The sequence below is a fragment of the Neomonachus schauinslandi genome, chromosome 2, assembly GCF_002201575.2.
Source record: "Neomonachus schauinslandi chromosome 2, ASM220157v2, whole genome shotgun sequence".
In the NCBI taxonomy this organism is placed as follows: Eukaryota; Metazoa; Chordata; class Mammalia; order Carnivora; family Phocidae; genus Neomonachus; species Neomonachus schauinslandi.
This window is the reverse complement of record NC_058404.1, coordinates 20,728,669-20,749,592: the sequence shown is the minus strand read 5'-3', so window position 1 is coordinate 20,749,592 and position 20,924 is coordinate 20,728,669. Positions and strand designations below refer to the sequence as shown.

Below are 20,924 nucleotides of genomic sequence, written 5' to 3'. Positions count from 1 at the left end.
TGCCGATAGGACCAACTGAACATCTTATGCTTGAAGGGAGGGGGGGGGGGGGGGGGGGGGGGGGGGGGAAATGAGGTGAAAATCTTGGTAGAAATTCCAAAGTATCTTTACCTTGGGAGATGCCTACATGGGTAGCAACGAATAGTTCAAATGCCTAGCACTATTAGAAATTAATAGAGATTTACTTTTTTTATTATAAATATGATGCTAGTTTGGATCCTTAAATGCTAGAGGGGTGAAGATCTCGAAGCACCAACACTTACCCTCTACCCCTCAGGATAGGCGCAGAGCAAAATCCACCAGGAACTTCAATGGTTTAATGCAAATGCCCAGGGGTTTTGGCTGGGAGCCCTGCTCATACCCATGGTCAACCACAGACTCAGGCTGATGGAGTCTTCATCTCAACAAAAACTTCCACCATCTCCAGACACTGGGAAAGGACCACAGCCAAGTGCCCACTCACTCAAAGCTCCTGCCAAGCCGTGACACATATTACTTGTGCTCACCATTCACCAAAGCAGGCCACAGGACAATACTCAATCTCAGCAAAGTTGGAAAGCACCATCTTACCACTTGCCCAGTGGTGGGCGAACTGAAAATATTTGTGCTGAGCATTAAGGTGGTATAAGAACTCCTTTCCACTATAGGTGGGAAAATCAGGAATGGGAAATCTCACTAAAATGAAGTCAGGAGGTCTTGGTAGGGGGAGATCTCATGCCCTACTGCCACAGACCCTACAGGAAGAGACGTACGTGACCTTGCATGCATGTACTACTCTACCACGCCAGCCAGAGGAAGAGTGGCTTTCCCCATTCCCGGGACAACAGGTCAGCCAAGGAGAAGCCACCACACTTTGAACACCCAGTTTCCTCTAATGGACTTTCATTCAGTTCTGAACAGCCTTCCCAACGGACCCCTTTTCCCCTTAAAAAAGTGGGTCTCTCCTTTGTTCCCTGGACTTGCCTACAGTTTTGACACAGCTTGTTTCTCCTGGATTGCAATTCTCTTTTATTCCCGAATAGACCCGTCTTTTGCTGGTAAAAATAACTGGCAGTTTTACTTTTAAGGTTAACATGGGGTAATTATGTCAATATTCGGTATATGGCACATCACACCAAAATAGGATCTTTGCTAAAATCTGCCTTGAGTGACACTACAGTTCTTCTGCCCAAGCTATATCTCTTCAGCTGAAATCACTTATCAGGGATTCGCAGTCTTCAGGGAAGAAAAAGGAAAAAAACATACAAAGTAAGTGAAGGCTTCTATCTGTCACCAGTATCTGATTGCTTTCAAAATATAAGGTGATTGTAATGACCAGTAATTGTGGGAGAGACTGGCTGGTCACCAAAATCCATTTCCTTTTTTTTTTTTTTTTTTGTCCCCCTGGCACACAGACAACATTTTCCTACCTCTCCTGCAGGTAAATGCCATGTGTTCTAGCCAATAGAATGTAAGCAGACACTGTATGTACCCCTTCTAGGCCTGGACCATAAAACTCACATAGAATCCTCCCTAGGTTTTCCCTCCTTACGTAGCTTGACCCAGATGAACCAGGTAGAACCACAGGATCGAAGAAGCCTGGATCCCTGAATCACTGCTTGGAGGATTATTGTCCACCAATCAGAATTACCAATTCTGGACTCTAAAAGAACAAGAATTAAATTAGTATTTGAGCCTATTTTTTAAGAGGGTTTTTTTTGGGGGGGGGGTGGGGAGGCAAGGGGGAGAAGCAAATTATATTTTTAAATAACACCTAACTACCTTGAAAGAAAGGAGTAATCATTAAGAACTCCATCATCTTAGTCATCTCATTTTGGCAAAAGAAAACATTCTTTAATCAGCACTTCCTAAATAGGAAAAAACCCGTAAGATCTACAAATTCTTGAGGATACAAAGAGTAGCTCATTCCATTTGCCCTGTCCTCTTATACTGAATGTCCAGACATACGGGCTAGTAACATCTAAAAACAGGAAAAAAGGTAATTTCTGTGTACTTGCACTGATATGGAAGAAAATTATACCCAAACAGTAATTCATAATGCATCTCCTACACACTGAAAAACCTCCTTGTTCCTTTTTTATTTTCTTAAATCCTCTTAAGTTTGCTTCTTCCAAGAAATCTTCATGTTAATCTAGTCCAAGGGTTGGCAAACTGTTTTCAGGAAGGGCCCAACAGTAAGTATGTCAGGCTTTATGCTCCATACGGTCTCGGTTGCATTTATTCAACTCAGGGATTGTGGAAAAAAAGCTGCCCCAGACCATTAGTAAGTGAATGAGCATGGGCATGTCCCAATTAACAACTTAAAAAAACAAAACAAAACAAACACAGGCAGTGGGCCAGAGCTGGCCCTCAGGCCACAGTATGCTGACCTTCGCTCTAGTCCCTTCTCTACCGCATCAGCATGGGCAATCACCTGCACTATACCCTCATTTAAAAATATATTTCTTGGGCGTCTGGGTGGCTCAGTCGTTAAGCATCTGCCTTCGGCTCAGGTCATGATCCCAGAGTCCTGGGATCGAGCCCCGCATCGCGCTCCCTGCTCCGCGGGAAGCCTGCTTCTCCCTCTTCCACTCCCCCTGCTTGTGTTCCTGCTCTCACTCTCTGTCAAATAAATAAAATCTTTAAAAATAAATAAATAAATAAATATTTCTATTTTTTTTTCTTGACTCAGCAAAGTGAATTAATGCAAAAACAGTGTAGTCTCAACTCTCTGGGTACAGTCAATATTGATCTTGATTAAGACACCCAATCCTAAAACCAGGTACCACAAGGCTCCTAAATTGCCTAGTAACAAACATGAAAAATATCACTAAAAATTGGTTCCTGGTTTTCACAAATCCTCCCCATCAATTCTCAGAAGTTATACTATGTGATAAAATCATCATATAGTATTAGTGAAGAGATATTAGTGCTAGTATTTGTGAAAAAAAGCCTAATTCTGACTTTAGAGGCAATATGAGAAGAGTTGACACTAGGCGCCATTTTAGTGAATTTATTCAAGTTTGGTATAGATGTTCAAGACCATAAAACTGAAAGCATATTTTATTAGCAAAAACAAATTTTTTTAGATTTTATTTGTCAGAGAGAGAGACACACACACACACACACAACCAGAGAGAGCAGGAGAGGGAGAAGTAGGCTCCCGCTGAGCAAGGAACCCGATGCGGGGCTCGATCCCAGCACCCTGGGATCATGACCTGAGCCGAAGGCAGACGCTTAACTGACTGAGCCACCCAGGCATCCCAGCAAAAACAAATTTTACCAGTATCTGCAATTTTAAGGACAAGATCAGAAACTTGGCAACTGATGGGTGATTCAGTGTCCCCAGAGTACCACACGCAAGGACACCCAGTACGCAAGTAATCCCCTTCCTTGATTAGACACGGAAGAAATGTGAAAATGTATCAATCCCACCCATCCGAAGGCCACAAAGAGGCTCCATTCCTCCATTCAGCTTCCTTCTGCAGCTACAGCCTTCCTTGGGCTCCTGTGCCTCCAAATTCCTGTAACTTCTAATCTCACAGCAGCCCCTACAAGGTGCTTACCTATTATGCATCCTGCCCTTCCTCCCTGCTGACAGAAACCTGAGTTCATACAGGTGTCCACCCAGTCCATGTAATTTAGGGAAAAAATGCCACCCAGCTCAGGGGTACATTCTGACTGGTCTAAGCCAATCATGGAGGTCCTGATATTCCATCAGGCCCAGGAAAATCAGTCAACAGCTCAGGTCCTTAAGATTTATTATGTTCGCAAGAAGATGTTTTAATACTTCAGTTTAGAATTTCAATGGGTATAAATTTAACAATAAACATCAAAAGAGACTCCCACTTACACTCAAAGTTTCAACAAATTTTTTCATTTAAAACTCACCAACGGCTATGGAGGATTCAAATGCCAAACTTGACCTTGAGTATGATGGTAGTTTAGTGAGTGCAATGCACAGTCATACAAAAGTGATAAAGTTATGATAAAATGTTATGAACAAAATAGCACTTCCAGTTTCATTCTGTAACAAAAAATGGACAGTAATACCTTTCCCCATACTTCCTAAAACAGGAAGGTCCTCTTTCCACTTTTTGCCACAAGGTTAAAACAATATGCTGCAAGCATACTTATGCTTCCTAATTTTAAGTCATTATAATAAATTCAAATATTTGTATTCTTGCATTAAAAAAACTAAGAAACAAAAAGAATTCAATAGTGGGGTGCCTGGGTGGCTCAGTTGGTTAAGCGACTGCCTTCGGCTCAGGTCATGATCCTGGAGTCCTGGGATCGAGTCCCGCGTCGGGCTCCCTGCTCGGCGGGGAGTCTGCTTCTCCCTCTGACCTTCCCCCTTCTCATGCTCTCTATCTCATTCTCTCTCTCAAATTAAAAAAAAAAAGAATTCAATAGTATATGACACTTTAACCACAAAGCTCAATATTTGAAACCAGGAATGACTTACAGAGAGGTCAAACAAAGTCACAGAGAACATACCACAGGATGCAAGGCAGAACACCCCACAGAACCCCAGAATGACCCAGGAATTGGACACATGAACAACAGAAGGTGGAGAGAAATAGGGCCTCTACAGGGAGATCGCCTGTAACTCTAAGGATCCACTGGACATCCCGTCCCCCCCCCAGGTACCTACCAATACCCTGTATATTTAGACAACTACCCCCCACTCGGTAAACAGCTATATAATCTCAGAAGAAACTGATTAGATGTCCCAACTTTAGAGCTACTAGTTCTAGGGGAGGCTGAGAGCAAGGCACGGGGGTGCATACAGGGAAATGTAATGAAATTCTTCTGCATACTGAATTGTGCACCATTCCACAATAAGCTTATAATCAGGCTGATAGCCAGGCAAAACAGAAGAGGATCGTTCTTGGCAGAAACAAAATTGAGTCCAGAGAACTCAATCTTAAAAAGGAAGCCAAGCATCAACCTAATATTTGAGGACATTCTTTGATATGAAAGAAAACAAGAAAAAAAATTCTCAGAGAAAATTGAGGCCGGCAAGGAGGATCACTACTATCTTGAAAAAAATTTATCATATTCATGCAAAAGCAGGATGTTTTAAGTAATATAAGCAGAGAATAAGAATGCTCAGAAATTAACATGAAAGCTGTAATTAAAAATTTTTTAAAGACATAGTTTAAGAACTTATGTAAAAGACACACACACCCTCAAAGAGTACAAAAGGAAAAGGGCTTTCTTTTCTTCTTTAATTAAGGGTTCATCCAAGAGATCCAGCATTCAGCTGATACTGTTAACCGAACAAGGAAAAAAAAAAATTCGTGGTAAGAAATAACCAAAGAAGTAATCCAAGAATTCTTCCTGGAGCTGAAGGACAAAGTCTCCAAAATAAAGAGGTGCACTCTTTGTTCTACACAATAAATGAACAAGATCTGACCACAGTGTATCACTGTGATATTTTAGAATAGCTAGATTATAACTAATAGCAGCCAATATGAATCTTATGCACAAAAAGCTTTTCTAAGTGCTTTACATGAATTCTCATATAATCCACAAACAACTGTTCAGTCACACAGTGCTTTTATCTTCATTGTACGCATGAGAACCTGAGGCATAAGAGTTTGATAATTTGCCATAGTTACATAGCTAGGAAGTGACAAAGCTAAGCAGTCTGGTCTTGTACTCATCTTTTAACAACTACGCTGAAAAACATTCCAGAGGCCAAAAAAAAAAAAAAAAAAAAAAAGGGACACACAGAAGACCAGATATCAGAATGACAAACTTTGCTATAATCCTGAAAGCTAGAAGACGGAGCACTATCTTCAAATTTCTGAGAGAAACAGGGTTTTCAGACTGGAATTCCAATCCTGCCAAACCATATATCAGATAGGAGTGCTGATAAAGGGATTTTTCAGGCAAAGAAAGCCTCAGTCTTAGCTCTTTCATGCTTTCTCAGGAATTTAAGAATGAAAGCCACCAGAATAAGGAATTAAGCCAGGTCTGAGTGTCACCAAGGAAACAGGAATTAAACCAGGTATGAGTGTCATCCAGGAAATAGGAATTAAACCAGGTATGAGTGTCATCCAGGAAATAGGAATTAAACCCGGTATGAATGTCATCCAAGAGGACAAAGGAAAAAGGAATCCCCCGGCAACACCTGGGTGACCCTGTGTCCTACACCTGGATGGCAAACAGCCCGTTTGGCAGCAGGAAGTCAGAGGTCCAATAAGGATGTCTCCAGGAACAACAGAGAACTAGTACACACTGGAAAGTTTCAACAATTGAAAAACAGAACGGAGAGAAATCTGAGTGTGCTTTTGGAGAACGTGAACTATTTCTGCCAAATATTCAAAGAAAACAAATAGGGGAAAAAATACAAAAAAATTAAAATTGTATACTACTTGGGTCACAGAGACCCAATATTTACAGTCATTTTTATTTAATATATGGAAGTAAATAAAATTAGCGGAGAGGGAAAGACTGCCTCTGAGAGTAAAGGATGAGCTCTTCTTTTTTATAATCATTCTAGCAGTACTTGTCTTAACTCTGAGCATAGGGAACAAACTAAAGAATCAGGTAAAAGGATTATTTCAAACCTTCACTATCTATCTTGTTTCCTCCTTCCACAGAGAATCTTCTTACCAAATCAGGCTGCTCTTAGTTCCTCCTTACATCCTGAACAGGTTAGCTGTTCCTGGTCTGAAGCCAAGAGAGACCACCAACTGGGCTGCATGAAGAAACTACAAACTTGAGCTGCAAGTGGCCATTTTCTGAACCTGAAGCGAGTCACTTCTTCAGCTATTGCTCAGACTAGGAATCCTGGTTGGCTACTGGACCTTGCTCATTTAAGCCAGTATTCATGCTTCAACATTTTTCTGCAACTAATTCTAGCTACTTTGGGGGATGCCTATGGACCATCAGGTCACATGTCAAATTCTGCTCTGATTATATGCCAAAGCTAAGAGGCTGTCTTGTAAAAACACATTCTAATAGCAGAAACATTCCAGTGTGGAAACGTCTATTTTAGAAATGATCAAATACGGTAATTTATTAACACAAAACTGAACAAAGTCATTGAGTCTCAGGTTAGAGGAAGCCTTAAAAATGATCCATGGAATCTTAACACTAACCCAACATTAAATCCTTGCAGACCATAATCAACCAAATCTCTGACAATTCCAGAGAATGTACCGTGTTTCTCGGCAGTTCTTACTTTCCTGGTCTAGACATTCCCTGTCCAAAGTCATAAAGCATACTATAGTATTTGGGATTCAAAGTCTAGCCAAAGGAGACCAAACCTCAACTGGAGTGGCAAAAGACCAAACTTTATTTCTGTCTCATGGAGAAGTCTGCATAGGTTGTCCAGGATTAAGTGACCCAGCTGTCAGAAACCCCAGCTCCACCTTTCTCATTCCTCTGCTGTGCATGACCTCAACCTACGGCCCAAAATAGCACCCTCTGCATTTTGCTGAGCAGGGTGTAAAGGCAACAAGTATGGAAGCTACTTCCCTAACAGCACTCTATTCTCCAGGGTCGGTAGCCTAACCACATGGCCACACCTGTTTGCAAGGCAGGCTGGGAAATGGACAACAATACAGGCTGTACCCCACTCAAGATTCCATCAACATAAAAGAGGGGGGGAAACAGGGACTGAGAGGCAAATGGCCATCTCTGTCACACTCAACACAGACCCAATGCCCCCCTCCACAGATCACTGCTCTTCCCTGGAGAGAGAATGGGTTTGTACTTAGATCTCCATGATTATTTATTTACACTTTAACAGAGGTTTTCTAGAAACCAGGATGTCTCCAACTCAGATCTATATTCTGAAAGTGCTTGGCTAGATTTAGGGGAGAAGATGGTCCCTACATGGTTAAGCCACAGATCCACTATTTATGACAACGGTGGTGGTGGGCTTGTAGACCTTAAGGAAAGCTCATGGATCACTGTGAACCATTCTGATAACAGAAAAAATTTAGTTTGTTTTCATAAAGATCATCAGTCACGCCCATTTAAGATTTTATTTGAGAGAGAGACAGAGAATGAGAGAGAACACGAGCGTGGTGAGGGGCAGAGGGAGAAGGAGACTCCCTGCTGAGCAGGGAGTCCAACGCGGGGCTCGATCCCGGAACCCCAAGATCATGACCTGGGCTGAAGGCAGACGTTTAACTGACTGAGCCACCCAGGCACCCGAATCAAGCTCATTTTAAGCCTGGTTTTACTTATCGATGAAGAAAACTCTTCTAATGGTTCACATCTTACATGTGATTAATGACAGTTGGGCTTTTGGATCTTGGACCAGTTTGTATTCAATCAAAAACTGTGCACTGTTCAAATTACAAAATGAATACAACCAGGGAATACTGTCTGAAACATGTGTTTGATGTCGACCACATGCCGGGGCACAGTTAGGGGCCAGGCTGTTGTGGACTGGACTGGGAACACTTGCGTTTACAGCAAGGCAAGTGCCTCACTAGAGAAAAGATCCACATACAACAGAGGTAACCAACAGACCATGATTGAATGGAGATTTACGTGTGCCAAACGAAGTCGGGGGAAATATCAAATAGAGACAGAAGGACAGGCAATTCTATCAGAAGAGATCATACTGGCTCTGATGTTCGAAATGACCACACCGATTGGAAAGAGTAAGAAGCTCAAAGTGGCCGTGGGAGGGATCCAGGGCAGCAGTTGGGTAAGCTCAAGGTTCTGCATTCTATTCTGGGAACAACAGGAGTCTGCCAACACTGTTAAAATGGATACGAACACTTTGGCTTGGCTAAAGTGTGAAAGATGTCCCAATGAGGAAAGCCCAAGGGCAGCAAATTGCTGGGATGGATCTGAACACAGTGGTGGGAGGAGACGAAACCCCAGACAGAGCTTAAAGGCTCACCTCTGTGTTTTCTGCACGGAGCTGCAGAAAGCTTGGCAGACACTCAGTGCCCAACATACGAGTGTTAAATAAAACATTATTTCAAAAGACTGTTCCACTTATATTAATATTTTAAGAAGGAACTACAACAGACAGTACAGGAAAGCTGCATAAATATTCACATGTTAGGTAGATACAAAAGGTAATTTATACTAAAAGCTTAAATCCAAGGGCTTTCTATGCTTTTTTCTTTAGTTTGTTTAAACTAAAAGGTTTTTGTTTTCCCACTCCAAGCAATAATAAAGGAAAAGTTCAAAGAACAAATAAGGGATCTAGGTTAAAAGGCTTATTAAGCTTAGAGACAGATGCTATTTAGTTTAGTCATTCAAGGAAAGTAATTCACTTCTTTCTAAAACACCAAGACTTAAGAGTTTTTAAGTGAAAATACTACTCAACTATGAACTCTATCAGAGAAACTTTGCTTATGCCATGGTAAACAATTAAAATTACCTCAAAAATGTATCATTCTCTTTCCTCATCCACCCTCAAAAGCACATGAGGTTTGTATTTAAAATATCTCTAAGGCCCTGCATTTTGCTAATTAGAATATTTTTGTAGGAACAATCGAGTGTTCCCAAGTATCCTAAAAGTAGATATAAGCCCCTCACCTCCAAAAACAAAACAAAAAAACAAAACAAAATACAAAGAAAACCACCCCAGTTATAAGACCACCAGCAGGTAACAAAGAGTGGCAGTGGACAGATGGCATACCAAAGTACTCAAAACTGATAACAAACATCCCAGAAAAAAGAATCCTCCAAGGGAAAAATAATTATTTTTACACGAGTAAAGATTAAACAATTAACTGATATTCTGTCTAAATCTTGTGGTAAATAAAATTTACTTTAAGCCTATGGTCGCATTTTTATCAGAACTGGCATTTCAAAACAGACTTACTCTGTTAACCATATAGTACAATCAGTCTTAGATAATTCACACTATGCAATTAAAAGCCTTTCAGGGCCCTAGAAAGAGTGAGGCCCCTAGCTGATTATGACAAAGACACCACCACTGAAGGAAAGCACCTACCTAGAGTCTACTTCAAGAGACAACACAAGCAGTTTTGGGGTAGAGTCTTTGGGTTTTCCACATAAAGTATCATATCACCTGCAAAGAGTGAGTTTGACTTCTTAATCCAATCAAGAAATGGGGAGAAGAGATGAACAGACGTTTCTCCAAAGAAGACACCCAAATGGCCAAAAGACACATGAAAAAGTGCTCAATATCACTAGGCATCATGGAAATCTAAATCAAAACCTCAATGAGATACCACCTCACACCAGTCAGAATGGCTAAAATTAACAAGTCAGGAAACGACAGATGTTGGCGAGGATGTGGAGAAAGGAGAACCCTCCTACACTGTTGGTGGGAATGCAAGTTGGTGCAACCACTCTGGAAAACAGTATGGCGGTTCCTCAAAAAGTTGAAAATAGAGCTACTGTACGACCCAGCAATTGCACTACTGGGTATTTACCCCAAAGATACAAATGTAGTGATCCGAAGGGGCACGTGCACCCAATGTTTATAGCAGCAATGTCCACAATAGCCAAACTATGGAAAGAGCCTAGATGTCCATCAACAGATGAACGGATAAAGAAGATGTAGTGTGTCTATATATAGACACACACACACAGGAATATTATGCAGCCATCAAAAAAATGAAATCTTGCCATTTGCAACAACGTGGATGTAACTAGAGTATTATGCTAAGCGAAATAAGTTAGTCAGAGAAAGACAATTATCATATGATCTCACTGATATGAGGAATTTGAGAAACAAGACAGAGGATCATAGGGGAAGGGAGGGAAAAATGAAACAAGATGAAACCAGAGGGGGAGACAAACAGTTAAGAGACTCTTAATCTCAGGGAACAAACTGAGGGTTGCTGGAGTGGAGGGGGGTGGGAGGGATGGGGCGGCTGGGTGATGAACGTTGGGGAGGGTATGTGCTATGGTGAGCGCTGTGAATTATGTAAGACTGATGAATCACAGACCTGTACCTCTGAAGTAATACATTATGTTAATTAAAAAAAAAGTCAACACAAAACCAATTCACTGACCTACTGAGGCTCAAGAATTTTATTTGACAGAGAGAGGGAGAGAGACAGCGAGAGAGGGAACACAAGCAGGGGGAGTGGGAGAGGAAGAAGCAGGCTCCCCGCCGAGCAAGGAGCCCAATGTGGGGCTCGCCATGACCCAAGCCGAAGGCAGACGCTTAACGACTGAGCCACCCAGGCACCCCGAGGCTCAAGAATTCTGATTCCTGGACTTTATTCCAAAAATCTACTTTTATTCCAAGATTTTCTGGCTTCAGAAATTCCTAAAACCTCAAAACCAGCATGTGGACGACCCCACATGTTCACAAATTCTTAAAACCGCATTCCTGCAAGCTTAGTAATTTCACTAAGTAAAATGTTTCAACATTTGCCTTTTACAAACAATTATGTTTCAGGACATCCTATATTCTTTAAACATATCATAAGATAGCATCAATAAGTGTTCTCCCAATCCTCCTATCTTGTTGCTAAGGTAGTGTGAAAGGCAAATTGCCAGGTTAAACATACTCAAAGCATTTTAAATATTCAAGTAGTTCTAAGTTTTCTTCTACCCCTCCCTCCCATTCTGCCTCATTCACTTACTCTTACGCAGGAGCCTCCCCCTCTGCCTCAGAGCTATAACCAAAACACTAACCATCTGGGTATTTCAGATGTACACAGTAAACTAAAGTACATATAATTTTTTTTTTTTTAAGATTTTATTTATTTATTTGACAGAGAGAGAGAGAGCACAAGTAGGCAGAGAGGCAGGCAGAGGGAGAGGGAGAAGCAGACTCTCCACCGAGCAGGGAGCCCGACGTGGGACTCGATCCCAGGACCCTGGGATCATGACCTGAGCCGAAGGCAGCCGCTTAACCAACTGAGCCACCCAGGTGCCCCTATAATTTTCTATCATACTCCATGCTACTGCATACGTAACCATAAAACGACCATAGTCCGTTTTAACAACATATAAACTTTTTTACATGTTGCTTAGAGTTTTGGTATTTGACAACATAAGCACAAAATATGGCACACCACACTTAACTCTCTTCCTCCCCAAAAGATAAGAGTGTACTCACATTTGCTCATAATAATCTTTGCATTTTTACATATTCTAGAATTTATGTGGAAGTAGGGATGTTTTAATATAAACACAAAATCTAAGGAGATGAAAAGTATGTAAGATTTTAAAAGTAGCTTATTTTAAAAAAATTATCACTTTTAAAACTTAACTCTGGAGTTTTTGCTTAATTTAAATGCCCTCAATCAGTTGTATCAAGGTAATTTACCTGCATTCTTTAGAATATTAAAATCAACAGCTGTGAAATTGAGAGGTCTTATTCAAGTTATTTTTCCCAAAATAAAATAGTTTGTGGCTGTACATAAGAAACTGTCTTTTTCATAGAGCAGAAACTGCAAGCAGACTAAAAGAAATCCCAACACCAGACCATTCAATGAATCCTCTCAGGAGACCACGGTTATTCAAAGACCAGCTGGGTCTTGTAGCAGTAATAGAGCTGAGTGTAATGCCTTCTCCCCAACCCCAAACTAAAGAATTTTCCTTGGACTCTTTGCCAACAAAACATCACAGACTTGTCTGAAGCTTAAAGGAGGAAAACTTGTACACAGACGTTTCTTGGTTATATTGTACATCACTTACAGTAAGACTGAAAACACAACAAAAACACAAAGTTCTGTACAGCAAGCAACTTACTGGTCTATCCGGACCATCTCTGCAAATAGGAGGGAGTTTGACTTGTCAGATTAAATCAGCATTCACCATTGCTGGGTGACTGCTTCTTAATTAAAGAACCCAGGGCGCCTGGGTGGCTCAGACGGTTAAGCGTCTGCCTTGGGCTCAGGTCATGATCCCAGGGTCCTGGGATCGAGTCCCGCCATCAGGCTCCCTGCTCCTTGGGAGCCTGCTTCTCCCTCTGCTTCTCTCTCTCTCTCTCTCTGTCTCTCATGAATAAATAAATAAAATCTTTAAAAAAAAAAAAAAAAGAACCCAGAATATTCCAGTGACTTGGGCGCCTGGGTGGCTCAGTCGTTAAGCGTCTGCCTTCGGCTCAGGTCATGATTCCAGGGTCCTGGGATCGAGTCCCGCCATCAGGCTCCCTGCTCCGCGGGAAGCCTGCTTCTCCCTCTCCCACTCCCCCTGCTTGTGTTCCCTCTCTCGCTCTGTCTCTGTCAAATAAATAAAATCTTTAAAAAAAAAAAAAAAAAAAGAATATTCCAGTGACTTGAATTAAAAAAAAGTTTAGAAGGAAACATCTTAAGTATGTATCTACATCACAATAGGAATCCTTATTAATCTATGTACAATTTGATTTCTCATTTTCTATCAGTGTAGGAATATTGCTTCCTATACTAAAAATTCTGACGATTTTCATAGCCTTTAAACTCAGGAAATTCTGAGTGCTCACAGATTATCAAATGATTTATGTATAAGGGACCTATGTATAAATTTGCTTCATAATTATTTAAATATTTATAATCATCTTGGGAATCTTACCTAAATACCAAAATATTAAAAATATTTATGCTCCAATGGAGTAAAACCCACTCTTTACAGATTGTACTTTTTGGATCAACATTTCTTTCATAGAAACTGAAATCGGAAGATTTAGAAATCATTTAATCAGCATTTTGGACCAGCGCTACCGCTCTTTACGAGTAACTGGGGTCACTGAAGCTGTGACTTCTCCCCATAGTCAATACAGGCTCTAAAAATGAATGCCTTTCAAATCCCAACAACAGGTTGTCCCATGCAGAGACCCGAAATACATGCCGACAAGTCTTGCAGGGACTGCACATGACAAGTCTACACAAGACATGGCAAGTCTACACATGAGGTCAAACACTCCAACCGTGGGACTCCGGTGCAAACCTGTTCGTGCTGGAGCCCGCACACTGACCCACCCCGCAGCCCCTGCATAAACGTGTCCTCCTGCAACCCCACGCACGTCACACATGACCCTGAGCTCTACTGCTGGGGTGCACGGTTCCCCAACGGATAAGCAGGTGATTCCCAAAGTTCATTTGGAAATATATTCTAACTCAAAATTCATTTTCCTAGAGCAATGCTATTGTTAAGGACTACGTCAATTCTCTGGAAATAAAACGCTACTTTTGTTAACAAAAATAATTTTCCAATTCTCCTGGAAACGGGGCCCAGTCATGGAAGAGGGGCTAACACGGATGATGGACGCCTCTCCCAGCGCTCAGAGCGTCCGAGTTCATTCTACCCAACCTTATTCTGTGAAAAAACCAGTGGTCCAGGGAGTAAGTTAGGATTTCTAGTAGGTCGCTCTGTGGCCTGACTCTAGGGGTCACCGTTCACACCGCATTCTACAGAAAAGAAGCCCAGCAGTACCATTTACTTAAATTAAAAAGGATGCTAACAGTGCCCTTAGAATCCTGAAGTAGAGCAGCCCTGAGGACTTCCAAGTTCATACAGCTGCTTAGAGACAGAACCAGGATCACAACTCTATTTTCAGCTGCTCTTTAATGGTGCATTTAGGATATAAGCAAATTTGTATCCTCTTTAACACCATGCATTCAATTATCTTAGGGGAAATGGCACGGAGTTACAGATGAATCCTGCAGTGAGAACATCAAATGTACTAAAAGGAAAACCTGCACAAACTAGAGACAAACCTACAGAAAACAACTTGTTTAAAAAAAAAAAAAAAAGACACCAAAGGCCTGCTACACCTATGTAACATATTAAATAGTCTGTCCCAAAGCTGCAGATGAAAACAAGAGTCAATATTTACCTTGCATTACCCAAACCCGAATCCCTCTTGTTCTTTATCTTCCAGTGACTACACCACAAAGGAGATAAAGTGATTCATAATTATGTCTGCCATGTGCATCCACTGAGAATTATCTGGTCCTGAGGCCAGCTTCATCTGCATTACTGTCATACAAGGAAAGCACTGTGGCCACCATCGCTGATGCCAATTAGGATAAGGAGCAGGACATTCAGTCCTCTACTGGGTCTCAAGACAGATTACATTTTTCTACAAGGATAACGTAGGCCCCAAACCAAACACCCTATGTTCCACATTTTTTAAGCCGGTATCTCTCAATGATAAAGATGATCTAGGCATGAAAACATCCGATTACTCAATGGAGTAAAGAACCAGAGCAGTGCTCCCAATTCCTGAAACTGCACAACTACTTGCCAATCATCACAAATAATCAAAGGGAGAGAGGTAGAAAGGAAAAAAAAAAAAAAAATCAACACAGGTCTTTGAAAAAGTAGTGGCAGGGAACTATGAAGATTATAGTACAAGACTGCTTAATCCATGTTAGAGAAAAAATCTCAAAAAGGGATTCAACCTCCAAAAATACATTCCTGAGAAAGGCTAACTACCGACTAGAAACTAAATCATTCTTCCAGTTCCCTAGGCATGTGCAGTACACACTCAAAACTTTCCCTCCTTTCTCCTACCTGATTTGAAAAATTAACTTAGATTGAGAAACTTATCTCTTTATTCCCAGACATGTCACTGAAGACCCAAGAGAAAAAAGTTACACAATAAAATAAACAGGAAGACTAGAAATCCTCCCAGAAGCAAAAATAATAGTGAATTCAACATCACTGGAAATTAACATCTCTGAACCCAACTTTTACAACGTTTTAGGATGCCAGAGACCAAGTCCACGTGCAGCAGTGAGGGAAGGACCTGCAAGAATTCAGCCTGCTCCAGTTATCACAGAAGCCTGGATGTGCTCTGAAGATTCTGGAAGCAAGTCAGAAGGCCCAGTGCTTGCATCAGTGCCCTTTCTGCACAAAGGAAAACTTAGGTAAGATGCTGCACTTTGATGTAGCACAAACAGGCAGAAGGGACTTTGAGGGAAAAACTCTCACATCTCCCTCATCACTTTGATTGGAGTCAACCAGCATGCAGACATCGTACCCACATACATGTGTATCAACAGCTACAATTTCCAAGATGGAAACTTAGGCGCAAAGCACACAATATGTAAGTGGGATTCAGATGTAAACCTGCTCATTCCAAAGCCCATGGTCTGACCCACTCCACAGCCCCTGCAACTACGTGTCCTCCTTCAACCCCAAGCACCTCGTCACACACCCTTATGCTATACTGCTGGGACGGGCAGTCCCCAACTTACAAGCACGTTATCCTCCAAAGCTCATTTGGAGATTTATTCTAACTCAAAATTCATTTTCCTAGAGAAATGCTAATGAGGATTAGGTTCCTAGGCTAGCCCCCAAACTAAAGTGTAGTACATCTCCCACTAAGATACAGACATACTATACGTATGTATAAAGACCAAGAAGCAGAACACTGGGTAGGGCATTGTGTCAATGGGGAAAAAACACAGTCAGGGAAAAGAATGATAGAAGCTACTTTGCTACCTGACCCTGGCCGCCATCATCTTCAGTCTCAGGAGTCAGAAGAGAGTGGAGGAAGGAGGGGGCGGTGGAAAAAAGAAATGGGAGAAAGTTTCTGCCTTTCTAAAATATAAGGAGATGAAAGAGAAAGGAATCTCATTCTCCACCCTACCTCTTCCTCCTCCTCCCTTTACAATCCCAAACGAGACATAAGGCTTCAGGCCTTCCTCACTCCAGTTAGACAGGTGGTCTCCTACCTGGTCCACGTGCATGGAAGCACACAGCCAACCTGAAAACACCAAGAGCAAAATTTGGCTTCAACAGATAAAATCTGTCAGGGGCGACTGGGTCGGTTAAGTGTCCAGCTCTTGGTTTCAGCACAGGTCTGATCTCAGGGTTGTGAGATTGAGCCCCATGTCAGGCTCCACATTCAGTGGGGAGTCTGCTTGGGATTTTCCCTCTACCTCTGCCTCTCCCCCACACTCGCACGCACATGCTCTCTCTCAAATAAATCTATCCTTTAAAAAAAAAAAAAAAAACCTGTCACTTTTTAACATCTTCCACCAAAACGAAAACTTTCCTCCCCACTTTCAATCTAACTTTCTTAATACACAATAAGAAAGCTAATATAGGGGCGCCTGGGTGGCTCAGTCGTTGGGCGTCTGCCTTCGGCTCAGGTCATGATCCCAGGGTCCTGGGATCGAGCCCCGCATCGGGCTCCCTGCTCCGCGGGAAGCCGGTTTCTCCCTCTCCCTCTCCCCCTGCTTGTGATCCCGCTCTCACTGTGTCTCTCTCTGTCAAATAAATAAATAAAATCTTTAAAAAAAAAAAAAAAAAAAGAAAGCTAATATATAGGACTATGAAGTGAAACCAAGGAACAGAAAATTTAATTCAAAATGTTAACATCATGTGAAAAAGGACTTGAAAAGACATTTCTCCGGGGTGCCTGGGTGGCTCAGTTGGTTAAGCATCTGCCTTCAGCTCAGGTCATGATCCCAGGGTCCTGAGATTGAGTCCCGCATCAGGCTCCCCACTGAGCGGGGAGCCTGCTTCTCCCTCTGCCTGCCACTCCCCCTCTTTGTGCTCTCTCTTTCAAATAAAATAAAAGCTAAAAAAAAAAAAAAAAAAAAAGACATTTCTCCTAAGAACAAGTACAAATGGCTGATAAGTGCATGAAAAGATACTCAACATCAAAAGTCTTCCGGGAAATGCAAATCAAAACCATGAGATAGCATTTCACACCCATTAGCATGGCTATTATCAAAATGTTAGTGAGGATGTGAAGAAACGAACTCTCTCAAATTCACAGTCAGAATGTAAAATGATACAGCAGCTGTGGAAAACGATCTGGTGGCTTCTCACGAAGTTAAATATAGAACTACCATACGACCTTGTATTCCACTCCTAGGTATATACCCCAAAGGACCAAAAGCAGTGACTTGAACAGGTATTTGTACACCCATGTTCACAGCAGCATTATTCATAACTACAAGGTTGAAGCAATCCAAGTGTCCATCAACAGATGAGTAAATATGGTACATAAATACAATGGAATATTATTCAGCCATAAAAAAGGAAGGAAATTCTGACTCATGCTACAAATAGATAAACTTTGAAAACATGCTAAATGAAATAAACCAGACCAAAAGGACAAATATGGTAGCAGTCCTCTTACTTGAGGTACCAAAATAGTCAAACTCATACAAACAGTAGAATAGAGGTTACCAGGGGCTGGTGGAAGATTGAATGGAAAATTAGCCTTTAATGAGTTCAAAGTTTCTGTTTGCGTTCATGGAAAATTCTGGAACTAGATTGTGGTGATGGTTACACAACATTATGAGCTAAGTTAATGCCACTGATCTGTATACTTAAAAATGGTTAAAACGGTAAATTTTATGTTATGTATATTTTACCACGAACAAATCAAAACCACAAACCAGAAGAGCTAGAGCTAATAGCATAACTTCATTGCAACCTCAACTTTCCCAATCTATAGAATAGGAGAAAAATACGGTATTAGGTATCTTAGAATTTGGGGCTGCCTTGTAACTATCTGGTATCTCAAATATTAAACCCACAAATGGAAGGGTCTACACTCTAGCATGCATCATCATGCTGACCACTGTGGTACAACCCAGCTGCCAGGGAGAAGCTCTTCTGAGTTAGACCATCACATACGAAGAATCCACTTATACACATGAACAGATACCTTAACTTGGCAAGTTTCACTGTTAAAATCTTCATTAAAATTCTCATTGTATCAACATAAAGTCACGAAATAAATGATTTCAGAGAAGGGTAAGATTATGATAGTAACCAGAGTGCATTTGCTGACAAAGACTTTTATTTTTCTTTAGTTTCTTTTAATTTATTATTTTCATTATTATGTTCTATTAGCCAGCATATAGTACATCATTGGTTTTTGATGCAGTGTTCAACGATTCATCAGTTGCGCACAACACCCAGTGCCCATCACCACACGTGCCCCCCCCCAATACCCATCACCCAGTTACCCCATCCCCCCAACCCCCTCCCTTCTGTAACCCTCAGTTTGGTTCCCGGAGTCCAGAGTCTCTCATGGTTTGTCTCCCTCTCTGATTCTTCCCATTCAGTTTTCCCTCCCTTCCCCTGTGGTCCTCTGCACTACTCCTTATGTACCACATATGAGTTGTTTAAAATTAAGAAGGGGGCACTCGGACGCACAGGGGAACCTGCCGATAGTCACTGCCGATAAAGCAGACTCCAGGTAAAGCAGCCCGGCCAGGCTAGGGGACTCCAGACTCCAGCTAGGACCTAAAACTTAAAGTGAGGACAAGATACATAACTCCATAATGGGTCACACAACTTAGGAACAGGTTTCTAGGCAGGCATTCCATAGTTAAATCAAGGTACTGACGTTCCTACTGAACCATTTAGCACCCATATTGATATTATTTCCAGACAAAGACTGACACAACTACCTGTATATGGAACATTTCCACTCAAGGACCACTTAATAAGAAGCTCCTCCAGGGTTAAGTAAATCTCAACTTGACTGCATGGTTCCAAGAATAAGAGCTGTCTAATAAACTGCCTTGTATTTACAGAAGTCTCAGACACAATGCTTAACATAAAGCAAGCATTCAATAAATGCTAATAGATCAGATTTTCTTAGCTATCCATTAAACATCACTCAGAGGGGATGGATCCAAACCAAGAAGAGGTAAACAACTCTTTTTTGCTTGTGATGAAAACTTTTAAGATCTATTCTCTAAGCAACTTTTAAACATGCAATACAGTATCATCAATTATAGTCACTACGCCGTACATTACATCACCAGCACTTAGCTTGTAAAAATACAAAATGCTTCATGAAGTTGCGGGTCATCCTTGGGAAGGGGCCATGCTAATCCTTCTCTGTATTATTCTAATCTTAGTATATGAGCTGTGGAAACAGGTACCTAAATGATTTTTAATATGTAAATACAAATATAAAAAAATAGATACATGTAATACTCCCAACTCTCTCCTAAGACCATACTGTAATTACCCTTTTGAAAAGCAACTTGAATAGCCATAAAATGGATTTTGTGTAATCTTACTTTAAATGGTAACCTCTGAGTGTGGATTAGTTTACAACAACCCTCTTTCTCTGAGAACATCTCCTTTTTACTGAGTTGGGCTCCACTGTATGAACAGTGAACTGTCCTGGTGTGGACGACTACCTCCAATGTGGTCAGATGGTCTCTTCCCCACCATTGGATTTGAAATAGCTAGTCAGGCAGAGTATGTCTGTGGACGTCCCTGGACTGGAAAACAAATCCCAGCACTGTGGAGTTAGCCTCCTCCTGCCATGCACCCTGGAGCAGATGAAACAAGTCTCTGCAAAGAGAATGCTACCTAAGCCCCAAGAGAAGCAGAAATAACAACGAAGAAGAATGACTGACCTGACTTGGTTCCTGACAATGTCCTTGACATTAACTTCTGAGAAATATTCCATACCCTTGTAACACCTATCCATTTTTTGCCCCGGTTAGCTTGAATTGATTTCTATTACTTTCAAATTAAGAGTCTTAAACTGTTGCCAAGAATTTATAGGAACACTTTAGATGATGGTTAGCACATTTTCTACAACTGTGATGACTTAGAAACAATCTGAATGTCACCAAGGATTAGAAAATTAGAGTGACTCCATGAAATGCAACTATTTTAAAAATATGCAGTTTATAAAACTAGGCAAAATGTGTGTTTTAGCAGTATTACCATGCAAAACACATAGAAAAAAACATGGGAAAATGAAAACAGTAGACATGAATAGGGGTTTGTGGCTGTGGGTCACTATTGCTGTTTTAATTTCCTGTCTACTAATTAAGACCAGGAAGGAAAAGCTAATAAATCGCCAAAAACTAGAAACAACATAAATGTCCATCACCAGTGGTTGAATAAGAAAAACTGAAGTACATCCATACAATGAAATACCACTTGGCAAGAAAAAGGTAGACCGTTGATACAAACAACAGCCTGTGTGTTTGAGATACTTCTCTAAGTGAAAGATGCCAGACAAAAAAGGCAGGTAATGCTCTTTACATAGTATCTGGAAGGGCAAAACCATGAAGAAAGACTGAGATCAGCGTTTGCCCGGGAGT

The 20,924-nt window shown here is 41.2% G+C and overlaps 1 non-coding gene across 1 annotated transcript; it reads right to left on the bottom strand.

The window, feature by feature from the left end:
* Positions 1 to 19,631: 19,631 nt before the first annotated feature.
* Positions 19,632 to 19,737, bottom strand: LOC123324185. The gene has a single exon (XR_006539675.1). It is a non-coding gene; the product is annotated as a U6 spliceosomal RNA (small nuclear RNA).
* Between the last annotated feature and the right edge of the window lie 1,187 nt (positions 19,738 to 20,924).